This window comes from Oncorhynchus tshawytscha, linkage group LG04 (genome assembly GCF_018296145.1).
Source record: "Oncorhynchus tshawytscha isolate Ot180627B linkage group LG04, Otsh_v2.0, whole genome shotgun sequence".
Taxonomy (NCBI): Eukaryota; Metazoa; Chordata; class Actinopteri; order Salmoniformes; family Salmonidae; genus Oncorhynchus; species Oncorhynchus tshawytscha.
This window is the reverse complement of record NC_056432.1, coordinates 41,479,879-41,492,366: the sequence shown is the minus strand read 5'-3', so window position 1 is coordinate 41,492,366 and position 12,488 is coordinate 41,479,879. Positions and strand designations below refer to the sequence as shown.

The 12,488-nt window shown below is 41.8% G+C and overlaps 1 long non-coding RNA gene across 1 annotated transcript; it reads right to left on the bottom strand.

The window, feature by feature from the left end:
* Positions 1-2,556: 2,556 nt before the first annotated feature.
* Positions 2,557-6,309, bottom strand: LOC112249719. The gene is made up of 4 exons (XR_002953397.2): positions 6,212-6,309; positions 5,236-5,413; positions 4,810-5,129; positions 2,557-4,664 (listed from the first exon to the last, which is right to left on the bottom strand). It is a non-coding gene; the product is annotated as an uncharacterized LOC112249719 (long non-coding RNA).
* Positions 6,310-12,488: the final 6,179 nt, after the last annotated feature.

Sequence of the window (12,488 nt, the reverse complement as noted above, 5' to 3'; positions counted from 1 at the left end):
TGGTCTTTTAGTGGACAGGAAGACAAAAAATGACCAGTAGTCCCTCAATACAGGCAACTTTTCATGAGGAGCTGGTGTAGATGTTAGGCTGGGGACAGCCTAGCTCTGCCTAGTTGCATCGGCTCGGGAAGAGGTGAATCGGCAGACTTTCGGCCACCCAGACGTCGGGGACTTCCGGGATGCCTCAGAGGCGAGGTGGAATCCTTGGGTGGGAGAGTGAAATTGGACCTCCTTCCTACATTCCCATAGCCGCCTATCAATACGGAAGGTCGAAGGCAATGAGCGAGTCGAGATCCATCGGTAGTTCCCGGGCTGCTAGCTCATTCATCACTTCCTCCGATAATCCATGCAGGAACGTGTCGAATAACGATTCCGGGTTCCAGCAACTCTCAGCTGCCAATGAGCAGAAATCCACTGCATAGTCTGCCACACTGCGGGAGTCTTGCCGAAGCTGGAGTAACTTCCGGGCAGCCTCTCTCCCGGACCATGGAGAATCGAAAACCTTCTTCACCTCCGCCACAAACTCCTCCAGACTGAAGCATACGACCGACTGTTGTTCCCACACGACCGTAGCCCAGGTGAGAGCCCTCCAGGACATCAGCGTGATGAGATACACTATCTTCGAGCGGTTTGAGGGGGAGGAGGAGGGCTGCAGCTCAATGATGAGAGAACACTGCGTGGGAAATGCCCTACAGGTTCCTGACTATCCAGCAAAGCGTTTCGGGGGAGGTAAGCGGGGTTCCCGGGAAACCGGGGTGGCGGCGCTGCTAACAGCCGGTTTACTGAGGGGCTGGGAGGTTACTGTCATGGTAGGCTGCCTGACAGACAACACGCGGAATTGCTCCAGCAAAGTGTTCAACGAGCGGTCATGGCGTTCAGCCAAGGTCTGGAACCCTTCTATAAGAACAGGAAGCAACTCCTCGTGCTTTCCAATGGCGGCTCCTTGGGAGGAGACGGCGTTGCGAAGCTGGTCCGAGTCTGCTGGGTCCATATTGGCCAGTTCGTACTGTCAATGCGCAGGAGAAGACCCAGATGCAGACAGTTTCAAAGTAACAGAAGTTTGTTACAAAAACAGTGGGGTAGGCAAACGACAGGTCAAGGGCAGGCATAGGTCCATAATCCAGAGCAGAGTACGAAAGGTACAGAAAAACAGGAACTAGAGAAAGACAGGAGCAAGGGTAAAATACTGGTAGGCTTGACGCCACAAAACAAACTGGCCAACTCGGAATTGTAAGTTGGGAACTCAGGCCTCATTCTAGAGCTATGACCTGAAGATCACTGACGTCATCATGATTCAACCTTGTTTTTTTCAGAGTTCCCAGTTGTCTTGAAATCACCATAAATCCAGAGAATGACAGACTTTGATTACAAAGTTTGATGACAAAATTTGCCCACGAAGGACTGCCTCGCCACCTTCCTGTTGAAGTGAGCACAGTACAACAAGGTAAGTCCAAAATATTGTGTATGCTACTGCATAAGGATGTAATATGCCAGGGATATATGTATACTGTAGCTAAGTGTATGTTGTGTAGTAAGCTGTTAGTAAGCTGTTAGTAGCCCATGTGCCTCACCCTAGTCATTTGGTCTATTTTCCCCTCTTAATTTTGCCAACTATTCTGACTTGGTGGTGCACATGTAGCCTATAACATGTTTTAAAGAAATGTAATGATTGAATATTGTAAGAGCTTTCATTGTCTGCTTATATAACCCCTTAATTTATCCTATGGTTCTGACTTGGTGTACAGGGAGAACATTGTAAGAACGGTCCATGTTCGGAATTCTGTTGTTGTACATTTCAAAAGTGCTGTACAAATAGTTATATTGACTAGGTCCGTCCTCGCTCGCTCATTAATGTCTTATTCGAAATTACTGATTGCCTCTTATAAACTTGTCGTCCCCTTATGCCATAGTTTGTACATCTGAATTGTCAGTAGAAACCACATTTGTTTAAGCAAGTCAGCCATATCAGCTATGTTTATTTTAAAGGCAGTAAATTAGGCTGAATTTACATAGTTAGTTACGTTACTATTAAAACCACCAAACTTTGGGAAACTGCCACGCAACTCACATTTATTTGCATTGTACAAATAAAGCTACAGCTACAATAAAAGGAGGTAGCCAGATTTCAGACACAACAAACACTGCAGTTAGCTAGCTACGCTATATTTCCTCGAAGAACAGCCATGAGAAACCATAGCCTAAAAAAACAAATCATTTTGTTAAGTAATCTAGGTATGAACTGCATACAGGAAATGGTTGAACCCCAAACACACATAGAAACAGAACCTCAGTTGTGCATGCTCACTTCAAGTTACCAGACTCGACCCTTATAGACGTAACATACTAAAATAAAATCCGGGACACTGAAATTAGTATGATATGTTACGTTTATTACTATGATATGTTACGTTTAGTTTGGTTACATAAGACAGAAGGTTACTGGATAATTTTCCTATTTCTAAAGTAAATCTCTATTTTTGATGTAAATGGCACATTATAGAAGGGTCCAGACACTTTGTATGTGATTTGGCTTGTTCTTGATAAACTTACCCCGGCTGCGATTCACTTCCTCATTGCTTGTTGTGTAGTATCAGGGCGCAACCTAGACCTCACTATAAAGAGAGCATGTCCATTACTAAAATGATGTGTTTAGGTGTTTTTGGAGTTTAATCATGTCTTTTGCATGCCCTGATGCTGTACAAAGAGCAATGAGAAAGTGAATCGAAGCTGGGGTAAGTTTATCAAAAACAAGCCAAATCACAGAAAAAGTGTCTGGAACCGACTATAACATTTCATTTACATAAAACATTTAGATTGACTTCAGAAAGAGGAAAATTCTCCTTTCATACAAAAATTAGGTTGGTTAGTCGTATAAGCAAATGTCTAGCAACCCAAAAACTGAGTGTTCAAATCTCATGGACAACTAGCATTTTGTCCAATTACCAGCTTTGCATCTACTTACTACTTTTTAGCTACTTTGCAACTACTTAGCATGTTAGCTAACACTTCCCCTAACACTAACCTTGAACATAACTCCTAACCTTAACCCTTTCACCTCACTCCTAACCGTAACCCCTAGCCTAGCTAACATTAGCATTAGACACCTAGCTAACTTTAGTTACAACAAATTGGAATTGGCAACATATCCTACGTATTGCGTTCATAACATAGTTTACAATTGAAATTCATAACATATCATACAACTGCAATTCGTAACATACCATATGAATTGTAACTCATAACATATTATGTGAAATAGATGGACATCCACAAATGAATACTTACACATAAAAATATCCATACAGAATAATAAGAAATGGTATGAGATCAGGTTGCCGCCTGTAGTAGCACACAGTCAAAAGAAAAGGAAATGGGTTTTAACGTGATTAAATGAGTCAACAAATCGACTGTTTTTGAGTATTGTATTTTAACCAAGCAAGATAAATAAACGTGAAATCACTATTGAGTAAATGAACAAAATCATTTTGGAAGGAAGGATTCAAGAAATTTAAATGGTCTGTCAAAGTCGATGGGTAATTCTCAAAATGCATACAACGAAAATTGGAGCACGGGAGGATCGGAGTACGATTCCAAATGAAAGCATGCGAAATGGAGCATGGAGGGCACTTCTCAAAATGCAAACTCCGTTTGTACATATTTTGAAGCATGCATTGATGCAAGCTTCAATAGAAAGTACGCAAAGAAATATGACGCAACCACGTAAAAAATGTCACAACATTTCTTTAAATCAATGACGGCCGTTATTTGAGCTGAATCAAGAGAAAGTACACTCCAACTTCAGAATGAAATGTTTTATATTCACATCTCATATGTTGCCCAACTACAATATTTGATCTTGATAGGTTAATACATAAAGTCCCCTTATACCAGTATAAAACATTTATGGAAGTACAGTATATATGGACACTGTCACTACACAAAGGTTAGATACATGTAAAAAACAATGTTCCCTGACACTTCCTTTTAAAAATTAAAAATAAATGCATTTTGAGAATTACCCCAAGAGCACAGCTCTTGCTAGAACAAAAGAGGGATCAGCTCTCAAACTCAAGGAAGAGGTCGTTGCCCTCACCTGTGAGATGCACGCTTTCCCTACGGCAGAATTTACTACATTCAATGAATAATGAGGAACAAATAAATACCATCAAAGGATACCTTACAGCAATGAACATGTTGTGAAAACCAACCCGTCAATATTTAAGATTGTAACACAGAAACGTTGATATTTTTTGGTACAGTTGTGTCATTAATTTATTTTCACATGGCAATCATAGACTAAATACATAATTCTGGTGTGTGGAATATAGGAGGTGGTTGCTGTGTGGGTGGGAGATTCTGCCTGTCACTTGTTCTCAACAGGCACCCAGTCTCAGAAGGGGGGACTTGAAGAAGGAGACTGCGAAGTCCAGGCACTGCTGTTCGCTTTGTTCAGAGGATTTTCAGTGCTAATGTTTTTAGTTAATCTGTGTCTCTCACATATTATGTGCCCAGTATGATAGCGCAAGACAGCTTTCTTAGCAGATAATGATAACCGTAGCTGTAGATGACGTAATGACAACAGTAGCTGTAGATGAGGTAATGAAAACAATGGTTGGTAATGGAGGACATCAGGTGGATCTGGGTGTTGGCCAAAACCCCTAGCTCTTGGAGAACAGGAGCAGAGTTGAAGGGGACATGGTAGGAGACCGACATAAACAAGCAAACACACAGGTTACACTTTACTGTGAGAAAATTTGATGGATTAACAGAGATATGTACTTTTCAAAACTTTTGGAAGGTGTAGCCTACCTCAAGCTAGTCCCCCTCCGACTCAGAGCACAGAGAATCAGACTGATCCGAACTCACTGGTTCTGGTAGATGGGATACCTCCTGGGGGGCTCGGACAGTCGATGGTCCTAAAGTCATTTGGAGAGGTAAATTGAAGAGGTACATTTTTGTAAGCTTAGTATAACAACCATTTCTTGCTTTCTCAAATGTCAACCAAAGCTTAACCTCCTTTGTAAATTGGGCTTCACTGAAGTGTAGGGCGTCAATGCTTCCAGTGGTAGACCGTCCAACTGCAGAAGATGGTTAGCTTCCTAGGTAACCTTAGGTAACCCTAGGTAACCCTAGGAAGACCATGAGAAAAATGTCAGTGTTAGGGAAACTGAAACTAGCTTCAGGTTATTTTGTGTGCAAATGCAAATAGTTATTATCTGAATTTTTTCTATTCACTTTAACAGATCGTGACCACAGCTAGGAGCAGCGAGGTTTTCAAGGTCTCTGCCTTCCTTTCGTTCTTCTTCCAAACCAAGTCATTTGCCCGGATGTCGTAGCACTTGGTCCCCTTCTTGACTCTGCTCCGGTAGCTCTCCTTCTGTTTCTCCTGCGCCTTGTCCATGTTCAGTCTCACCTTGTTGGATGACAGGAACACATGCAATTATATTTCACATTACAAATACATTTCTTACATAGCTCTTGGAGGTCCAGAAAACAAACAAACGGACAATCATTTTTATATGGTCAAAGACCTCCACATCCTTCTCAGTCCGTGGCTGAAGGTAATTCTCGAAGGCGTCCTGATCTGGTTTCGACAACTTCCACCACATCAGGTGGGGTTTCAGTGATCTGAAAGACCGTTAAGCAAAAATAGCAATAGACAAACAACACTAAGTCAATCACAATGGCCTGGTTGGTCCATTCACCAAACCTGGAGGAGGGGGGTAGGAAAGTGATATCTATTGACAATGTAAGATATTGAAATATGTCTGATTATCTACCATGGAAAAACAAAAACAGATTGTAACAAAATAAACAAAACAAACCATTGGTGACAGAATATAACCTATAACAATCCGTACCTGACCTTGGACACTCAAGATGACCTCCTCAGGAGAATAGTGGGTGTTGAAGATGCCCACCATATCCTTGGAGGTGGTCTCACTAGTTTTGTATCATAAAAAATAAAAATCTATTTTTGGTTCCAAGCACCCTTTTTAATGGGTTGCAGATGGGTATTTAGAGTTACATTTAAAACAATAGAGAGAAGATTACTTTATTCTTACCCGTATCAGTGTCATACAGTATGCAGATTTTCATATTTGTAAGGATACTGACACACACACTCTATAATATTGAACTCTGCTGTGGTCAAATAAAGCAACCGTTACAAAACATCTTATCGGGGCAAAATTTGAATTGGGACACTTACCGATCATGTGCCATGGTAAAACAACTTTGACGTGCTTCAACTCCGGCGCCACAGTCTTCGCCCTCTCAAACTTCTGGAAGGCTGGACAGGTACTGACCTTTAAGCAAAAAGTGACAAATTGAAACATTGCGTCCTCTCTGATATGACATTCATTGAAATCATAATAATTTCCACATATAATAGAATGTGATTGATAAACAAAAGGTTATTTCACTTGCCCAGCTGTCCACCTCCTTGACAATTCCCTGTCAGAAGAAGCGTAGGTTGATTTTGGCAATCAGGCGCTTCACTCCGAATTGGCCAGCAAGCATCACAGTCAGCACGGCCTCCTTCTCCTCCTTAACAAAAATCACCCTCCTGTGTGGCTGGCCATCCTTCCCCCGTAGGTAGATATGATTACCTAACAAGTTGGAAGAGATGCTGAAATACTCAAGTCTAAGTACATTTACACTGCTGTCTTTCCCTCTCTGTTTCTCTCTCCCTGCCTGTCTTCCACCCTCTTCCCACCTCTCTCTTTCATCCTTTCTCAATCCCCCCCCCCTCTCTCTGTGGCTGTCTAGTGATTGATTGATCAGGTTTAACTTATAGCTAGACACCTCAACATATATCAGAGGAGGCTGCTGAGGGAAGGACGACTCATAATAATGGCTGGAATGGAGTCAATTGAATGGTATCAACGTGTTTGATAGATTCCATTTACTCCATTCCAGACATTATCAACCATCCTCCCCTCAGCAGCCTCCACTGAACATTATGTATAGCTAGCAACTAGCTAACGTTAGATGGAAAATGGTTGTACATAGCTAAAGCCGTCCAGTTATCTAATAAAACTGCTTAACGTTACCCCGAATTGTGATTTTCTCTGAATGTTGTGCCTCTTGTCGAGATCAGAGGTGTCTTCAGAACACTTCGCCTGGTTGGAATGGTAAAATATCTCCTCGAGGGATGCCATTGAAGTGCAAGCTACATACAAACAGAAAGCTGCAATAACCGTTACAGTAGCCTGCTAGCAGAGGGAGACACTATTTGGCCGGTGGACACTATTTGGCATGACAGGCCCCTAGAAATGAGTTTGGGAAACCCTTCCCTACAATACTGCCCAGGGACACAGTGATTTATGGCAAAGTGGCGGATTGTGGGAATGCGCCTGTCACAGAGAAACGCAAACACCAGCTGGTTGACAGAGCGCCGTGCCATCTCTATGCACTTGATGTCCTTCTCCCACCGGAACATTCAACTCCTCCACTGTGTGACGTCAGAGTAGACCACCATTGTCCCAGGGTACATTCTGATGGACTACCTCCAAAATCAGCTGGCATCTGACGCACCAGGGCGGTCCTCTTTGTGTGCCCCAAGTCGTTTCCACCGAGGTGGATGACTATGATAAAGTACATTCACACCTCGGTGAGAGAGAATATTTCAGAACCCTTCCATTGAGAACAGCTCATCCATATTTTGCACTCCTGCTGTCCTCCAGCAAGCCACATTGTGTAATCGCATAGTAAATATTTGCTTCTGTCTGTTTCTTTGCCCTTGACAATTTGATTATGAGCTGGGATCTTAGCAATACACTAAATGAAAAACGCACAACATTGTGAAGGTTCATAAGGAGAGCACGTGCTAAGGTGTATGTTGTATAATAATGTTGCATTAATCATCTTCCAGTGTAAAAAAAAAAACAGGAAATTAAAAACAAAAAATGTTAAGTGAGAATAGGCATTGGTCTGAAGGTGAAAAAGGAAATTCACATGACCACCACAATGCCTATTCCATCCATGCTCTACCAGCACTCCACTTTGACCTACAGTAGCTATGTCAGTATTATACTTCCAACTGTGTGTAGGCAGGTTGGTTAGGATTCAAACCTCAAATAGCCTAATTCATACTTGTCACAGGCAAAATGGACTTCATTGTCGTGCTATTCAAATTATGTATACATCTCTCATTTGGCTGTATGTATTTTTAGTTCTAGGCCTATTATAAATGGGTATTATTGTTGCGTCGCCATCTTGACTGCAAAAGTACAAGTACAAACCTTACTTTAAGCTACATATATTGACAGAGGTAACAAACTGTCCATTGACCAGCACAGCAACTGATAACACTGGACCATGTTCGAAAACAAGTGGTTCTGAGCTTCAATCAATAGGACACAGGTAAGCTAACCATTACAGAATCAGGAATGCAGACAGGCTCTGGGCTACTGTGTCCAACACACCACCTCTTGTTATGTTGGGCACCTACTTAACAAAAAAGGATATGTTTTTGTAAAATAATGTTTAAAGGAAATACAGGCATGCACCACATTACTAGAAGACAAAACAGCTCAATCAAGCCTGGTGGTCTTATAAGTATAAAAAGCAAAGTGTGTATTAATAGATTATTTTATTTTTTTAAAGCATGAAAAGGTAGCGTAATGGGATAATATCTTACTGTGGTGTGTGAAGAATCCAATACTGTAACTTATATGCGGTACAAATCACATTATTGTGGAAGCACGTCCTCTATCAGGAATCAAGGTAAGACCCAAGTGCAGACTGAAGTAACCATGTTTGTGACCATAGGGGCAAGAAAACAACAAGTCAAGGCAGGGGTCGACAATCCAGAGAAGAGGCCAAGGTACAGGACAGCCGGCAGTCTCAGGGTCAGGTCAGGCAGAGGTCGGTAATCCAGAGGTGGAGCAAAGGTACAGGACGGCAGGCAGGCTCAGAGACAGGCAGTGGTCAGGCGGGCGGGCACAGGTTCAGGACAGGCAAAGGTCAACAACCAGGAGGACGAGGAAAATGCTAGACTAGGTACAAACAGGTGCTGAGCCAAACCGCTGACAGGCTTAAACAAACAAGACAAACTGGAAACAGACAGACAGAAAACACAGGTATAAATACACAGGGGATAATGGGGAAGATGAGCGATACCTGGAGGGGGGGGTGGAGACAATCACAAGGACAGGTGAAACCAATCAGGGCGTGACACCTCTAAGAGTATGAATTAGGCTGTTTGAGAAGGTTTGAATCCAAAACAACCTGCCTACACATAGTTTGAAGTACAAATCCAACATAGCTACTGTAGTAGGTGAAAGCTGTGTGCTGGAAAACCTTGGTAGAGCATGGATGGAATAGGCATTGTGGTGCTCATGTGAATTTCCGAACTTCAGACCAATGCCTATTCTCACTTAAAACATAGCGTTTTGTTTTTAATGGTCTATGGCGCCTGCCGGTATTCTGTTCTACCTGATAATGAATTACACCCACCAGGTGACCCAGATCTAAATCAATCCCTGATTAGGGGGGAACAATGAAAAATGCAGTGGAACTGGCTTTGAGGTCTAGAGTTGAGTATGAGGGGTCTATGTGTTCTGGGGGATTATAGCTATCCACCGGTTTATGCACCTTTCACTGTAAGAGAAGATCTGTGGAACCCCCCCCCCCAAGCAGAAAGAGACACAACCATAAATAAGCAACAAATTAAAGAAGGGAAAAATCAATGCAGGGACATTAGACCTTTCATTAGGAGCCTTAAGGGGCCGTCCTCCCTCTAAATGTGCTGAGAAATTTGGCGCTGTGCTGATTCATGGAGTGCTGTGCTGCAGCAGCGTGTGTGTGTGCGTGTGTGCGTGGGTGCGTGTGTCGTGTGTGTGTGTGTGTGTGTGTGTGTGTGTGTGTGTGTGTGTGAGAGAGAGACTCATAAACCCCAGCGTCCCAAATAACACACGCTGCTGAACTGAGGACTGAGTCATTATTTCAGACACCAGGTTTAAGTGCCAGATACGGCCAGCATTTTTAAAGGGTTTAATCGCCCTAAAAGGCTGGCTCATTTTATTACAGATAAAGTCACTTAATTGTATTCAGGTTTTTTTCCATAAGAAATTAGTGCCCATTGTATTGTTTTAGACTATAAGAGTATTGTTGATATATTTGCATTATCCGGTGAGTAAAGTAAATGTTTAAAGTCATAGCTGGTAACATATAAACTACTAAAAAAACCTGTTGCCAAACATACAGTATACCAAACCCTGACAGGAAAATTTGCAGAATGTTGATATGCAAGGTCTGCCTCCCTAAAAAATGTTCACTAGGGCTTTGGCTGGATATTTCTTCCTGTATATCATTAAACGTGCAAACAGAAGTAAAGAACTAAAACCCAGCAAGGTAATGCAGTCCTGAGGGACTTACGGTGCAGAAACACACACACACACACACACAATTGTGTTTGTTTACCATTTGGTAGCATGGGCGAGGAGTGAAGCAGCTGATAACAGTTCACACCTGCTCCCCCCCAGGGCCTGAGAAATTGACATTTAAACATAGAGTTTAGCACCACATTCCACCTTGCTTAAATTACAAACATATTAAATCAGTCATTAATTAAGAGAAATAAATAGCCTGGCCAGCAGGTGTTTTCCTCCTAGCACGCTGCAATAGAGACTACTGGGTGTAACCTTGTATAACAGTTTTATGTTAATGAGCTAGTCTTAAAGACAAGATAATTGTTGCTTTTTCCCCTATTGTCTTCAGGGTGGTTGTTTTTTAATTTGTTCTGTTTGCTGATTATCGCTGAATAAGTGTGCTCTATAACTTCTGGTACAATAGAATCAATCTACAGTGAAAGATATAGGAAGCTCTGTCAGACCATTTATTTTCATTTCTATTCATAGGTTATCCGATTGTTACTGTAATAGGCATTTATAATAGGCTTTTTCTCTATAACAGAAATGTCCCCATTGCGAAACATTCTTTACGAATGGGACTTTATTTATTGGACAATAAGGCTTGCCTGATAAGTGTTCATTTATAGGTCATCAAAAAGAAAAGAGGACCAAGACACTCGTCATATAATTCATAAAAAATGGCTTTGTTTGTCTGGCATGTTCGACGGAACAAATATTTAAAAACTCAGATTGGTTGCGTGGCCTTCGTCAAGGAGCACAAAGATACGATAATACAATGTGTATATATATATATATTTTTTTTTAACAAAGCATTTTCCAATCAACCCTGATTGAAGAGGGAATAGTTACAGAATGGTTATTTATAGGAGTGCATTGGTCCTCCTTCGTTTTCGACGACCAACCAAACTATTGAGTACCCTAGCAGCTCTTCCCTTCCTTCTTTTTTTCGACCGGTAATTTATAGGGTTTGATTTCAAAGTCACACCCAAAATGTCTGTCTTTAGATATGGAACACTGGCGGTGCTTTCCATTCTGTCAAGGGCATTATGGGAAGGATGCATTCACACAGGCAGAACATTCACTTTGAAATGAGTTATAACCTGCAAAACGCCATGAATCACTTCTTAACTTGGCCCGTTCACTTTTCTCTTCTCTCTCTCTTTCTCCCTCTCTGTGTCCCTCTCTGTCCTTCTATTCCTCACCCGTACACACACAAACACACGCACACTCTCTCTCTCTCTCTCTCTCTCTCTTAAGCATCTCTATCCAAAAACAAACTATCCTAAAGCAAGCCCACTCACTACTCAACCTGTCATAATTAACTTAATCTCTGAGTTCTATAATTGCCATGAGGTTGTTTCATTGTTTTCATGCCGTGGCAAAAATATGGGGAGAAAGTCTATTTCTGAGAAACAGGGAGATTGTGTATAACGTATCTGCATGGTCACATATCTGAAAAATTGGATAAGTTGTTGGGAGAATTGGCAACCAGTCTTTAAGAAGAGAGCGACTCTTTATTTCCCCCTTCCTATAGACATTATATACCTCTGCGTGTTGTGCGGGTTATTTAAAACTATTATTTTTAAAGGGTTGCTGCAATTGCTATTTATGGACATGGAGGCTGTAATTGCTTCCTTCAGCTCTCATCATGACTGTAATCACCACTCCTCAACCATTCATATCAGCCATGAATATAGATCAGACTCCTCAAGTACCGGCCTAATTGGAAAAGAGCATGACGTGGCCAAGACTGCGTGAGAGGGAAAAAGAGAGATGTAGCTATAGTAGATTTACCTGCCGTCCAGGGCCCTCCATTCCTTCGTTATTATTTCTCATACTAAAATGAAATGCAAACCCATTTGGGTAGTTCAGTAAAAAAAAAAATAGTCTAACGTGGCTGTTTCATTACGTGGCGAGCACACAAAACAGACTGAGGTGAGACTGTTGTTTTCGTTGCTCTGTGATTGGCTGATCCAATGCCTTGATGACAGTCTGACACAGTCATGGGCTTAGGCCTGTAAGATGAAGGCTTTTTTCCCCCTGCATTTTATTGACCTTCCATTTTATTTCAAAAGTTGCTCAATATCGCTTGCAGGTTCATCTTCAATA